General features: G+C 39.0%; 1 protein-coding gene across 1 annotated transcript in view; it reads right to left on the bottom strand.

Moving 5' to 3' along the window:
• MYPT-75D (Myosin phosphatase targeting subunit 75D) overlaps positions 1-5176 on the bottom strand; it is a 58356-nt gene extending 53180 nt beyond the window's left edge. Inside the window, exon 1 of the mRNA XM_083143566.1 lies at positions 5058-5176. The gene's annotated coding sequence lies outside the window, so the exon portion shown is untranslated. The remainder of the gene's footprint in view (positions 1-5057) is intronic.
• Between the last annotated feature and the right edge of the window lie 8777 nt (positions 5177-13953).

Below are 13953 nucleotides of genomic sequence, written 5' to 3'. Positions count from 1 at the left end.
AGTTCAACTAGAGTTGACCATAGGAGTGGTATTGTTTTGAGAAGTGAGGTGTAGACTTCGTGAATATTACCGATAGATGGGGGAGGTTGATCAATGATTTTTGTTGACCATTCAGAATGTCGATTGTTCGTAGAATTAGCAGAAGGGAAGATATTTTTCCCTATAGATGAGGAAGGAGTAATATCAGACTCCGTTGAGGAGCTTTCTGCTTTTGATGTTATGTGATCTGGATTATTGGGAACCATATGTCTCGCCTTGTTATGATATTTTCTTTTGTGCTTTGTAGGTTCATTGTTTTTTTTGTGTGCAATATTAGGTATCTCAACTATGTCTGGATGTGGAATTACTTTTGGGTCCACTGTGTCGTGTTCCAAAGAAAATTGTTGTCTTCCTATATTATTGAAAATAGGCTCCACAGTTGTAATGGTTTTTGTGTTAGTAGATGATTGTTCTTGTGAGCTTTTATTTTTTAAGTCAGTGGGTGGTGATCTGGAATATTGTTGAATAGGTGGAAACTCTTTAAAATTAATTGTGGGCTTCAAAATTTCCTCTATGCTAGGTTGTGGAATATAAGTCCCTTCTATCATTTGTTTAGCTTCACGGTATGATAAATTATTTAGAGCCATACGTTCCTGGATTTGACGCTCTTTGTGCCACATTGGGCAATTTTTATCAAGGGCTGAATGGGACCCCTGGCAATTCGAACACTTGGCAGGGAGATTACATGAATCTCCGTGTTTAATTGCTCCACAGGTAGCGCATTTAGACTGTGAACGACATTGGTTGGCCGTGTGAGCGAATCTGAAACAGTTTCTACATTGAATGACTGTTTTCTGTCGGGGTGTTACTTCATATATGCTGCTATTTATGGCTACTTTTTCTGGGAGATGTCTACCTTGGAATGTCAAACACACTAGTTTAGCATTTCGTAGCTGAAACGATCCATCACTTTTCCAAATCTTTTTCTTCATTCGTTTTGCACTAATGATAGGAATGTATGATTGACTGCCATCCACTACGTCTTCCTCACTGACGTCGAATTCTATACCATATATTAAACCTTCTCGTTGAATTAAGGATTGAGGTATGCGAGCCTTAATAGAAAGATGAGATTGAAATTCTTCGTTTTTAACAAAGTTATTCGCCTCCTGAGCAGTGTTGAAATATACTCTTACCCTATTACGACCACCTTGGTCTATATATTTAACTGGAATTTCTGCTTTTCGAAATTTGTTACCTAGGCTCCCGCCCGCAAGTTTACCAACGTTTCTTCCTGTACCCTCTATCAGAACTATGAAAGGGCCATTACTGTTATAATCGTAGAAGTTCTGAGACGAGATTCTTGCGTTCGAAGATTTAAGAGAATTATCCATAACTTCTTGATCTTCTTGATGGGATATTGTCTGAGAAGTCTCTACTTCAATGTAGAATGCGGGTGAAATGTTAGGATTCATGTCATCACCAGTGTTTTCAGAATTGAAATTAATTGCAAAAGCCTTGTTCGTGGTTTAACTTAAAGTTACCGTCCAACCGTTTGATGGCGCTAGTGACTTCCACATTCGCTTTCCCATAGAGATTGTTCTTGCTCTGGTGTTTATTATCAGCACATTATGACACCATCGTTTCATTGTTTCAAAGTCTAGTGATACATTAACCTTGTCGCCAATACGTCATTGCTCAAGGAAACTTAATATAACAAACTTAAAGTGTCGCCAAGAATGTCCACGGTGGAGACAGGTTGAGACAAACTGTGCAATCACGGAATGATCACGGCAAGGAAATATCTATGCACTTCTGGACAAAGCATATGAAGACATTCTTGTAATGCAAAAGCAAACAAGCAGAATATGCAACATATACGAGTGGTGAGATATGCATAATTTAAGGGGCTGTATCTGCGACTTTATCTTTGCCGGTATGATATTACTTCCGCAACATGATACCGCTCTTAGTGTGCTATCATCAGAAAGAAAAAAGAAATATCAGTGGAAACCATGAATTCGAGCCGTGTGGTTGCATTAAGTACAGGATAAAATATAGCTTTTTGAGGACTCGTAGCATAAAAACGAGGTCTCTTCTCCCTCTCTCCTTCATTTTCGTTAGTTTTTCGTGACGTGCATATATGTAATATTTCCAGGTTGTGGAGATGGGGATAAGCCAAGTAGAATTTCTGCACAGAACTTGCCATTCTGTGGAAGTAAAGTGCACGTACAACACCTCTAGACAGATTTTCGATCTTGTTTTTTGTTTTAGATCAAGATATACCTTGATCATTTTGAAGTGCGTGGAAATGATGTTAAGGTTCACCTCGACGCACAAGGTTAGGCTGTCATTGTGCGCATAGTTTTTACGCACGACATTGGGTCCAGAACGTCGATACCTTGAAAACACGCGATAAAGAAGAAACATTTTATGGCACCGAAGAGTGGTGACAAGCCATCAAAGTTCCTGTTTGACGTGCTTGAGAATCAAGTGTTAATTATTTCGAAAAGTAAATAAAATTAACACATTGCTTCATAACCAAGATTTCTTGCAGTACCGGACACACGAGCTGCGGGGAACAGAGAACAGCTGTTGCATCACAAATTGCCGAACTCTCAAGATAAATACAATGTTGCGGAAGCCCTTCACTCGGAGAGAGAAATTAACACTTTAAAGTGATCACACTTGTGGCACTAACAACGTCTTGGGGAAACACGTAATCAGGAGTCTATCCAGAATGTTCGATATGGAGGTGTAAGTTTGTATTTAGGAAGATGTAAGGGTGACCAAATGACCAAAAATTAGGCCTTTGTGAAAAATTTTAGGGGTTAGGATGCGTGTGGATAAATCACTCTACGTAAGAAGTCTTGGCCAGAAGCGAAAGATGAAAATTGAATTCATTGTCCTGAGATGTGTTTGGATTCATTTCACACAATGTACCTATCTCGAAGTAATGATTTACTGCAATTTTGCCTCTTTAGATAAATAATTACGTTCTTTATTTTTTTAAAAAATAAGTAATCAATATTGTTAGAATTTTAACAGTTAAATTCCTACATACGCTTACTTGCAATTTATCATGAAATTCGACAGACTTGCTCAAAACAAAGGATTCGATTGACTAGCATCTATGAATCCAACCTTGGGTTTCGAGTTCATACTGCCTCCACTGCTTTCAGATGAACTTTTTTGCTGAAGCATCTGCTTGTTCATATGTAGGAGAGCGGCAACACGTGAGGTTGGCTGCAAACACCATGAAAAGACTCCGCATGCAGCCCAAGGCCGTTCCTCCTTATCGCCTTCCGCTGACACACTTGCAGCGCCGTAAAAAACAGGTCACTGGGTGCTACTTCTTCAATCGCGAGCAGCGCCGCATAGTTTTGTTGCATCGGGTGTGGAGCTCCCGATGTCTGTTTGCTCACTGGAGTATGGATTTGCCACGGAAGTTGCATTTATATCCGGCGGTGACAATGGCGTAACATTCTTCCAGTTGCATGACGACCGGAATGCTTGGCACATTCAGTTTTTGGATTTCGATTTATTACAACGTATTGTTTAGAAGGTTGATATACGAAGCCAGAAGTGCCAGGTTCGAACCCTCGTTAAGATATGGATTTGTGTTTGTCCCATAATCCATTTTAACAGTTTATCATTCATCCTCATCGTCGCGATAAACGTAATAGATAAAAAGGCAACGTAAAATAACCTACAGAGAAAAAAAATGTTGATGTATCTGACGAATGTTGAGCATCTTAGTGGCACATTATAAAAATTACATAAAAATTAATATATACTTGTTTTGTTATCAGTCCACTTTATGCACAGACAGCGAATTGGGACCCGACCTACAGTTTAAAGTGGGGCCCGAAGCACCATGTGCCTCCACCGCGGGACCCCTTCATTACAAGACGCTACCGCTGCGTCATCTACGAACCCCAACATTACTACCATAACATACTCGGGATTTTCGAAAAGCGGAAAGGATTATAATCCGTTTGAGTTTGTTTTGAAGTTCACTTTATGCAAAGAAGGGCTAATCGGGACTGGACCTACAGTTTATAGTGAGTTCGTAAACGCTGTGTGCCTCCACCGTGTATCAAACCCGGGATCCCTTGATTACAAAGCGACGATGCTACCACTACGTCATTGTTAAAGCCCTAAGATTCGAATCCATTTTTAGTTTGTATTATTTTTTTCCGTGTTTTCCGTCCATTTGACTTTTTAAAAAAGTATACTGAAGCGATAGATATCAAATTATTAATGCAAGCGATATTTGAAGAGATATTTTTTGGCACATGGGAAATTCCGTTAGTTTTGTAAGATACACATTACACGCAGTTCCGTTGTTAGAACAACACATATTTTATTTCTTTGTACATTTAAATAATCAAAACCATAGAAATGTACTCTCTGCTTTACAGATATCAAATGCGAGATCAAAGTATTACAACTACAATCACAGCAGATTATACCTGTGATAACGCCTTCACTTACATCAACCAGTTCAAAATATACCATTGTAAGCATAGGATGTAAAAGAAAGTAAATGCAAAAAGTGAAAGTCAAGTTGCGTCTACGTATTTTTGTACTGGGAGACATATTATTATTATTATATTATTTTGGAGCTAACGGCTTTTTAGCCTTTTTTGTCCATTATAATATGTATATAAAACATACATAATTGCTTTACGTTACAAATATCCGTCTTCCCCCCCCCCCCTCATTTCACAGACATTGGCTTCACAAAGAAAAACATTTCCCTTTACAATTGTATGTTACACTTTCTTAAACATCCGAACATCCGGGTTGACAACAAAACTTGTCCAATTTATTGGAAGCTGAACCTTTAAATTATACAAAGTTTTATTTAATATAATTATTTTACTATTATATTTTGGGCATTCCCGTATTATAAGTTGCGCGTCTGCAGTTTCCCAGCCACATTCACATCTCTTATTGTTCATTATCCAAATTCTGAATAAATGTTGCCCAGTACATAAATAACTTGATTTTAGTCTGTTAATTAATACCATTACATTTCTTGTACCACTGACATGATGAACTATGAAACTTACCATCAAACAGCATAGCGATTTTTCACATCAAACCCTTGTAGAGAAATTGATGTCATTTTGCCACATATAAACGATGAAAATACAAAACCGTTGCACACTAATTATTTTTTCTTACACGGATGTCAAGGAACTTGTAAACGTGGATTTCATATATTTACCCCGTTACACTGCTTGAATGCACGAGCATTAGGTCCTTCACATGACACAATGGAATTTGTCTGGTGGGCAGATTAATAAAGATTTCAGGCATTTCTCGAACAGTGATCTTATCTACCTTATGAAGGGAACCAGATAACAGTAATTATCGCTAAAAGAGTTTTAACAGATTATATAATTTCGAAAAATCTTATCACTCATCCACACACAGTACGATATCGATGAATGTGCAAAGGTCTGACTAATGGGATGATCAATTGCAAGAAAATTCACGGTAAAATGTACATTCATTGTTTTTGACAGAAAGTTGAGAAAAAAACAGCATTTGTCGACATTTTTTAGTATATCATCTATAGTTCCGCCGGATTTCGAAGGTGCTTTATTTTTTTTTAAGCAATATTGAATTTCATCTTTTAACTTGTTTTTGCCAATCTATCTCCGAAGAGAGTAGACGATCTCTAGTTAAAATGGTTCCCAATGATGGCGTGAAACAACAAGCAATATTAACTTCAGTGGGAAAATTGTTAGGGGCGGAACTGTCAACATCAGTTCGAACCTTGGAGCTAGCCGAGGGTGGGAGTTTAACATGGCAGTCCGGCTGTGAGAATGGAGGGATGCTTTGAATACATTTTGCTACTTACAGGGAATATCATCCCATCCCCATCACTTCGAGAGCACTGCCGTAGGGAGTAATAATCTCACGTTCAACTGGTTGTCGATTAGCATATATATTGCATTCAATTGATTAACATTTATTTTACTAATCTTTTCCCAAAGGGAAAATTAGAATTTCTTTCTTAGAATTTCTTTATTCATGGGCGAAGTTCAGCTGAGCAACTGCCTTCAAAAGAGACCGCTTTAAACTTTCAATATTGGGATGTCTCTTCTTGCAAGCCATCTCCTGAAGTTTGGACCACAATTTGTAGCCCAAAGAGTATAGGTCCGGACTTGCAGAAGGCCAATCCGAAGTGGAAATTAAGTCTGGTACATTTGCCTCCAGCCACTGCTGTGTTGTTCGGGCCTTATGTGCTGGGGCTGAATCCTGCTGGAAGCTCCAGTTCTGACCATGGAAGAGAGTGTTGTTGAGATTCTTGACTAGTCTCTCAAGCACTGTTTGCTGGTACACTTCGGCTGATGTTTTTACCCCTTTTTCACAGAAATGGAGCGTGCCCTCATAGCAAATGTTCCAGACTTCATTTCCACTTCGGGTTGGTCCAAGCTTCAGGAGATGGCTTGTAAGAAGAGACATCCCAATATTGAAAGTTTAAAGCGGTCGATCTCTTCTGAAGGCAGTTGCTCATTTCCCAGTCGATGTGTTGCGTAATTCAATTGATGCGTGGCCACAAAGACTTATGATTTGATTTGATTTGATTTAGTTTATTTTACTTCGCGTTTTGTGCCTCGTGGCTAATTTGCGAAGATGGGGATGATTGATGAAATGATGAAATTGATGAATGGACATTCACAAACAACCAAGCCCGACCAGGATTCGAACCCGGGACCCTTGGCGTCGACAAAGACTTATGGAATGCGTGCGTGCTAAGCGTGGTCATTTTAAACAATGATTTGTGATTTTGATTTGTCATGCATCCATTTCAGTAATGTTATTAGGATATTAAAATATCTCTCAGCATTTTGTGTCAATTTACTGAAAACTTTGTGACAGTATTTATGGTAAGACTAGGTACAATTCACAAAAGAAAAAAATCAATTTAGTCTACATTAACATGCATCTTGTCAATATTTCCCCATGAGGAGTAACTTATCTGTAATTCAGCAATTCCCGATGGTGACGCAAATATTTTTTAAAACGCAATATTAAATCCGATGATTTAATTGATTGATTGATTGATTTAGTTTATTTTACTTCGCGTTTTGTGCCTCTTGGCTAATTTGCGAAGATGGGGATGAGTGATGAAATGATGAAATTGATGAATGGACATTCACAAACAACCAAGCCCGACCGGGATTTGAACCCGGGACCCTTGGCGTCGCAGCGCGATGTGCTAACCACTCGGCCACAGGGTCGGGCCCGATGATTTAACTTGCTTCTGATGAATGTTCGTAATTTCATGTACAATTAAATGTACAATGGCTTCGCTATTCTTGTTATTTGTGTAAAGGGTTTTATTAACAGCAAATTTAATTATATACACAATTTAATTATATACACAATCCGTGCCTTCGTCATTCACTCACGTCACTTCACTACACTCATTTACTCACGTCATTACAGCTATATTACCCATTAATACAACAGCAACTAACGATTAACAAGGAGATCGTCGTCTTTTTAACAGTGTAATATAAACCTATTAGCTGATTGTCCGGGTATTTATTTATTCCAATCTTCTACGTATTAGACAGGAGAATAATGAATTCTAACTATAGTGTAAAATGAACTTGGGAGTTGAACGGCATTGGGAGTGTCACTATTCATCTTAGCGACCCTGAAAACTATGGATTCCACACTAATATCTGTCGTTTTACATGTCACCCTCTTTCCACCCCCACCCTTAGGGGTACCAGGGGTGTCTTAGAGTTGAATGGCATTGGGAGTATCACTATTCATCTTAGCGACCCCGAAAACTATGGATTCCACACTAATATCGGTCGTTTTCGATTGTCACCCTTTCCCACCCCCACTCCTAGAGGTGTCAATGCAACTAATTTTATTTACAGGTAAATGACATCGTGAATGTCACCAATTAGCTTAGCCACTACGAAAACTATGGAAGCGACACTAACCTAGGTCATTTTTGACATTTTAATTTTCACCACCTTTCACCCCCCATGCCAATAGGTGATGAACGTGGAGTTGAACGGCATTGGGAATGTCACTATTCATCTTAGCGACCCCGAAAACTATGAATTCAACACTAATATCGGTCGTTTTCAATTATTTTTACATATCACCCCCTTCCCACCCCCACCCCTAGGGGTCACATATCACCCCCTTCCCACCCCCACGGTATTTATTTCCAGATTGCAAGTGATATGTGTACCAAGTTTGGTTGAAATCGCTCCAGGCGTTGGAGAGTTATGCCCGGAACAAACATACATATATACACACACATATCCATTTTTATATACTGTATATTAGAAAATAGAATTAGCTCTTTGCTCTCCGCAGGGAGTTGATTGATTGAGTTGGTGTTTTAAGTCCACTTCATGCACAGTAAAGTAAAAAAAGTAAAGTGTTCCCCTGTGCATAGCACCACGCCATGAAGGCGTATAGGGGGTGTGGGGGTAACGCCCCACACTTCATGCACAGTACGGTTAATTTGAACTGAACCTACAGTTTGAAGTGGAATCCGATTCCGAACCACTATGTGCCTTCGAACCCGGGACTCCTTGATTACAAGGCTACTGCACAATGGGAGAGGGAGTAAATTATCTCTAGTTCAGCCGGTTCCCGATGGTGGCGCAAGAAATCAATATTGAATTTAACCTTTTAACATGTACCTTACCAATCAATCTTTCCCTGCAGGATGTAAATTATCTCTAGCTCAACCGGTTCCCGATGGTGGCGCAAGAAAGCAATATTGAATTTAACCTTTTAATATATACCTTATCAATCTTTTTCCCCTGCAGGGTGTAAATTATCTCTAGTTCAGTCGGTTCCCGATGGTGGCGCAAGAAAGCAATTTTGAATTTAACCTTTTAACATGTATCTTACCAATCTCTCTCGGCAGCAGGGGAGCGCGAAAGGGGTGCTTGCGCACCTCCTAATTTTCTTCCGCACCCCCTATTCAAAACCTATGTTGAAAACATTAACTTTTACAGTGTCATATGTCGTAGTTGCATTGAACGCCCGAATGTTAGGTATCGTAGCGAGACCGCTGTTATTGTATACAACAGCCAAACATTGAAAGAGAAGCTGCATGTATTTTCCAGTACTGTCTCTATAAAAATTAGAGGCCGTCGTCTTTTCTTTGACCAGTATAGTCGTTTAGAATTGTTTCTTCTTTTGTTTTAAGTGGCTTGTTTGTGTTTTTCGATATTTGCCTACAGCCAGTGATGTGGGTCTGCGCGTAAACAACGATAGTCTACATTCTACATGTAAACTAATTTATACACTTAGATTACGTAATCTGTGTAAACAACATGGCGAAAGGTGATAACTTAGCAAAGGGCGCCGTGGAATTAGAAGAAAATTACACTGCATACCAGTTGCTGATGTGCGAAATTTTCATACTCTTTCTTCCAAATTCGAACAATTTCTCACCTAGGAAGAAACCTAGTGAAATATTCTAGTGTTTTATGGGGAAAAGACCACTTTTGCCTCACGACTGCCATCTGTTGTTGTTTTTCGCATACTATTTATCTTCTTCCATAGTTGATAACACTGGGGAACAAAAAAAGAAGGATTTTATTTTGTGGCATAAAGTTTAATAACAGTTTCAGCACACAAAACAGCTGTGATTGCCAATTGTATGATTGGTTCAGTTGAATTGACTCCACTTATAAAAATGAACACACCATGGAAAATGTAGGAGGTAAAATTACTCCACGCTTTTCTCGGTAATATCAAAATTTGATAATGGGTTGAAATTCCCATTAAGAAACTTATTTATTTATTTGTAAATTGTTGCTAGGCAACTTATGAAGCATTGCTAGGCAATATATCTCCTATGTTTGTGGGATAGTCATGCTAGAGAAAAGCATTGGACGATAAAAGTTTGGCCCCCAAGGGAAAATGTTACAGTGGGAAAAGCTAATATCATTCATGAACCGCTGATAGATAGGGGCTGCATATTAAACTTTGGTTGATAAAACAGTTTGTCAAGGCCTTAGATACAAGTGGTGATGTTTCAAATATATATGCCACACTTTTCCAGGACTGAGTATTGAAAAATTGAAGGCAGGAATCTTTGACGGACTACAAATTCGTACACTTATAAATGATGCCAATTTTACAACTTATATGTCTTACATTGAATCTGAGGCCTGGCTGAGCTTTGTATCCATCGTCAAAAACTTTTTGGGGAATCGGTAAAGTAAAAAACTACCGCGATATAGTTGTAAATATGTTGAAAAATTTTGAGAAATTGGGAGCTAATATGAGTGTAAAGATACATTTTCTACATACCAACATTGACAGATTCCCTGAGAACCTTGGTGATTTTAGTGAAGAACGGGGAGAAAGGTTCCATCCGGATATAAGGATAATGGAAGAAAGTACCAGGGACGGTGGGATCGCCACATGATGGCAGACTACTGTTGGAGCTTACAGAGGGATTGTCCTAAAAAGCAATACAGCAGGGAATCGTATAGAAAACGTTTCACATAGTTTGTTACTTCATTGTGTACACATTTTCTTAATTATTATGATCATAGTCCTATATACATTTACTTTTATAATAATGATTGTAATCACAAAAAGAAATATTAAATTATTGTTGGAAGTTCATTTATAGTATGTATGTCTTATGTTTCCGCCATTTTGGTTTAGTTGCATTTATTTCATAAATTAAAGCCAATTCAGGAAATATATTATTATATCATTATTCAGCAGCATGAAATAGCCCTAAATTAGCTCTCAAACACTGTGCCGCAATTTCACTGTTCCCCAGTGTAATAGAAGAGAAGAGAAATTTGTTGTAAATAGGAATATTTTTATTTCGTTAGGAACCAATATAGTTGAAAATGTCACTTTCCTTTCATGACACCCTTGAACATTAATTTTAATGCACTTTAGATTGTCTACGTAGTCTATGAAAACTATAACCCAATGTAATCTACGCGTAGATTACGTGTAGACAACGCATGTAGACGTACACTTATAGTCTACGGCACATCACTGCCTACAGCTCAGAGAGTTCTTTCTTCTTCTTCTTCTTTTTCCGGCATTGTTGTTAAACGGTTTTATAGTCCGCCTACTTGTTGTTCCTCTTTTCTCGAAGTCTCACTGAAATAAAACTTTCAGGTGCTTTCAAGATATCATCAGGTTGTGCTCAACGCGAGTTGTATCCTGACGGGTAGTTTACCTGTTAGTACGTTCTATATGCTCCATGTAACATGTTTAGTCAAGTACCATTCCAGCCTTTGTCGAGGAGCTCAAAGTTCGCGAAGAAATGTATACAGTTCGTTGTGGGGAGAGTGCGGCAGAAGGGGATTTAACAAAGTTGCCGTGAACTTCGCGTTTTATCCTGACATCGCAGCATCTGGGGCAGTCGGAAGATAGCCAGTGGCGAAACCACAGGGGGCAGGAGGCATACCTCCCCCTAGCCTTGGTCGAAAATCAATTCTATGGGGGGCAAGGGGGGCAAACATTAAAGTAAAAAAAAAAGTAAGGCTTGCAGAATTTAAGAGTAGCACTCAAGATGGAATTAGTTTTCATGTATTTCTTTATTTTTCTTCCAGACGGCCAAGAGCACCTACAGGGGGGGGGGGGGGCACAGAGAGGCAATTGCCATCATAGGTTTCAAATTTTATGCAAATAAAAATACATTTCCTAATTCTTTTTTCGCAAATTCGTAAAAGTTCAGAGCCATAGCTAGTGGGTGGCGAACAATCTAATTAAAAACATTATAAAAGAGAGAATGTGGTAAAAAAAAGGTAAAGTGCTCCCCTGTGCATAGCACCACGCCATGAAGGCGTATAGGGGGTGTGGAGGTAACGCCCCACACTTCCTTGATCCGGTCGTGAGTGGGGGCGAGAGAATGTGGCGCCCTATTAAATTAATATTGTTTTCAGTTTGAAATATTTTGGATCTAAAAATGTTCTTGCAAGCAAAGTGAAGAATATCATAATTTTGTGTAATGCATTGTAAATTACCAGAGAGAGAAGTAAGACCAACTATGTACTTCAGACTGTTACTGCTAAGCAGTTTGGTCTTGAATGCATGAACAGTTGCTTGGATGAAAAGGAGCACTAACATTTGAGAGATTTATATCATTTTCACCAGTGCCGGCGATTTGGGGGGCAGTTGTCCCCCCCTTAGTTTTGGAACTCAATCGCCGCCACTGATTTTTGCTGTTGGATTTGTTAGGAGGCGGATGAATTGATTACGTAAATAATATGTTAGATATATATATATATGTATTAAAGAAACTTTGAATACGTACACAATTTAGTGTTAACATTTTCTTATTTTTTACGTCACTCAGTGCCGGATCTACAAATCTTGTCCCCCTCTACCTACCTATCTTTACACAACCACACACACACATATATATACTTTCTTCTCTTCTTTTATAAAATATGTTATATGTGTGCCTAGAGGGTGATTCAAAAGTTCCATAACAGCCACCATGAAAAGTAAAGGAGTTAGGCTGGGAACAATTGGACATGATAGAAACAGGTTAGGCTTAGGGGGAACCACATTGGTGTGTTGAAAGCGGACGTCCGCCATATTGTTTTCAACTCAAAATTTTTAAATGGGAAGGGGGTGATGTGATATATACTGTATATGGCACTGTTTTCTCACACCTGGAAAATGGTATATTTGTTACAATCATGCAGCTGTAACTTTTTCCTGATTAAAGATAGGTTGAAGAAACTACACCACTGTATATCTCGTGAAATTCTAGCCTGATTTGATTCTGGTGTGACTGTCACGCGGGAAACCCGGTCTCGATGATCTAGGGTCGAAATTTTTCTGGCTTTGTCCCCGCAAAAAGTGGCTCTAGGGCTCACCCAGCCTCAAATCAAATGGTACCGGGGGGTGGTATAGGTGGCGGCAGTATGGTGCTGATCAATTCACCTCCCACATACATTAAATGTGCCTTTATGGCACGGTGCTAAGGAACTTCAACTTTACCTGTATCTATTGTATTCGTATCTGTACCCCTGAGTACCTACATTTTTCACATACGTATATAGGATTTGATTTTGATTTGATTTAGTTTATTTTACTTCGCGTTTTGTGCCTCTTGGCTAATTTGCGAAGATGGGGATGAGTGATGAAATTGATGAATGGACATTCACAAACAACCAAGCCCGACCGGGATTCGAACCCGGGACCCTTGGCGTTGCAGCGCGATGTGCTAACCACTCGGCCACAGGTTCGGGCTGACGTATATAGGAACCCTGTCCTATGCCAATGGCTGAAGGCCCCCAAAGGCTTACTTGTAAACATGCATGCATATTTCATGCTTTCTTTATTTTCAACATCACACCCCCAGATGAATAATCCTGGCGCTACCACTGCTCAGAAGGTGTAAATTATCTTCCGTACAGAAGGTTTCCGATGATGGGTTAAACTTAATAAACAGCAATTTGATTTCAGTATCTTAACCAAAATTTCCTCATAGGGAGCAATTTATATCTAGTTCAGCCGGTTGCCGATGGTGGCGTAAAAATAATATAATATTGAATTCATGGGCGTCCGGAAGGGGGGCCGTGCCCCCCCCCTGGAAAACGAAAGTCAGCCAAAAATTACATATTTCACACATATAATTTAATTTCAGCCACAATAATGTGTGTTAATTATTGCACGAACGTGATAAATTCAAATTTAGGCAATGTTTTTTGAGGGATGAACACTATTATTGGGGAAAATATGCCATGTTGGCCCCCCCTGGAAAAATATACCTTCCTTGCCCCTCCCTGGAAAAAATCCTGCGGACGTCCATGATTGAATCTATTATTTTATATATTATGAATTGTTAACTGGTGTATGGATTATGTCCACAACCAATAAATACTTTATATGTATATCTTATACTGTATCTTAACAATCTTTACCAGCATAGAGTAAATTATATGCTGTTTGGCCGGTTCCAGATAGCACCAG

Source organism: Lepisma saccharinum, chromosome 22 (assembly GCF_977018435.1).
Source record: "Lepisma saccharinum chromosome 22, izLepSacc3.1, whole genome shotgun sequence".
NCBI lineage: Eukaryota > Metazoa > Arthropoda > Insecta > Zygentoma > Lepismatidae > Lepisma > Lepisma saccharinum.
This window is presented reverse-complemented; position numbering and strand designations above follow the sequence as displayed.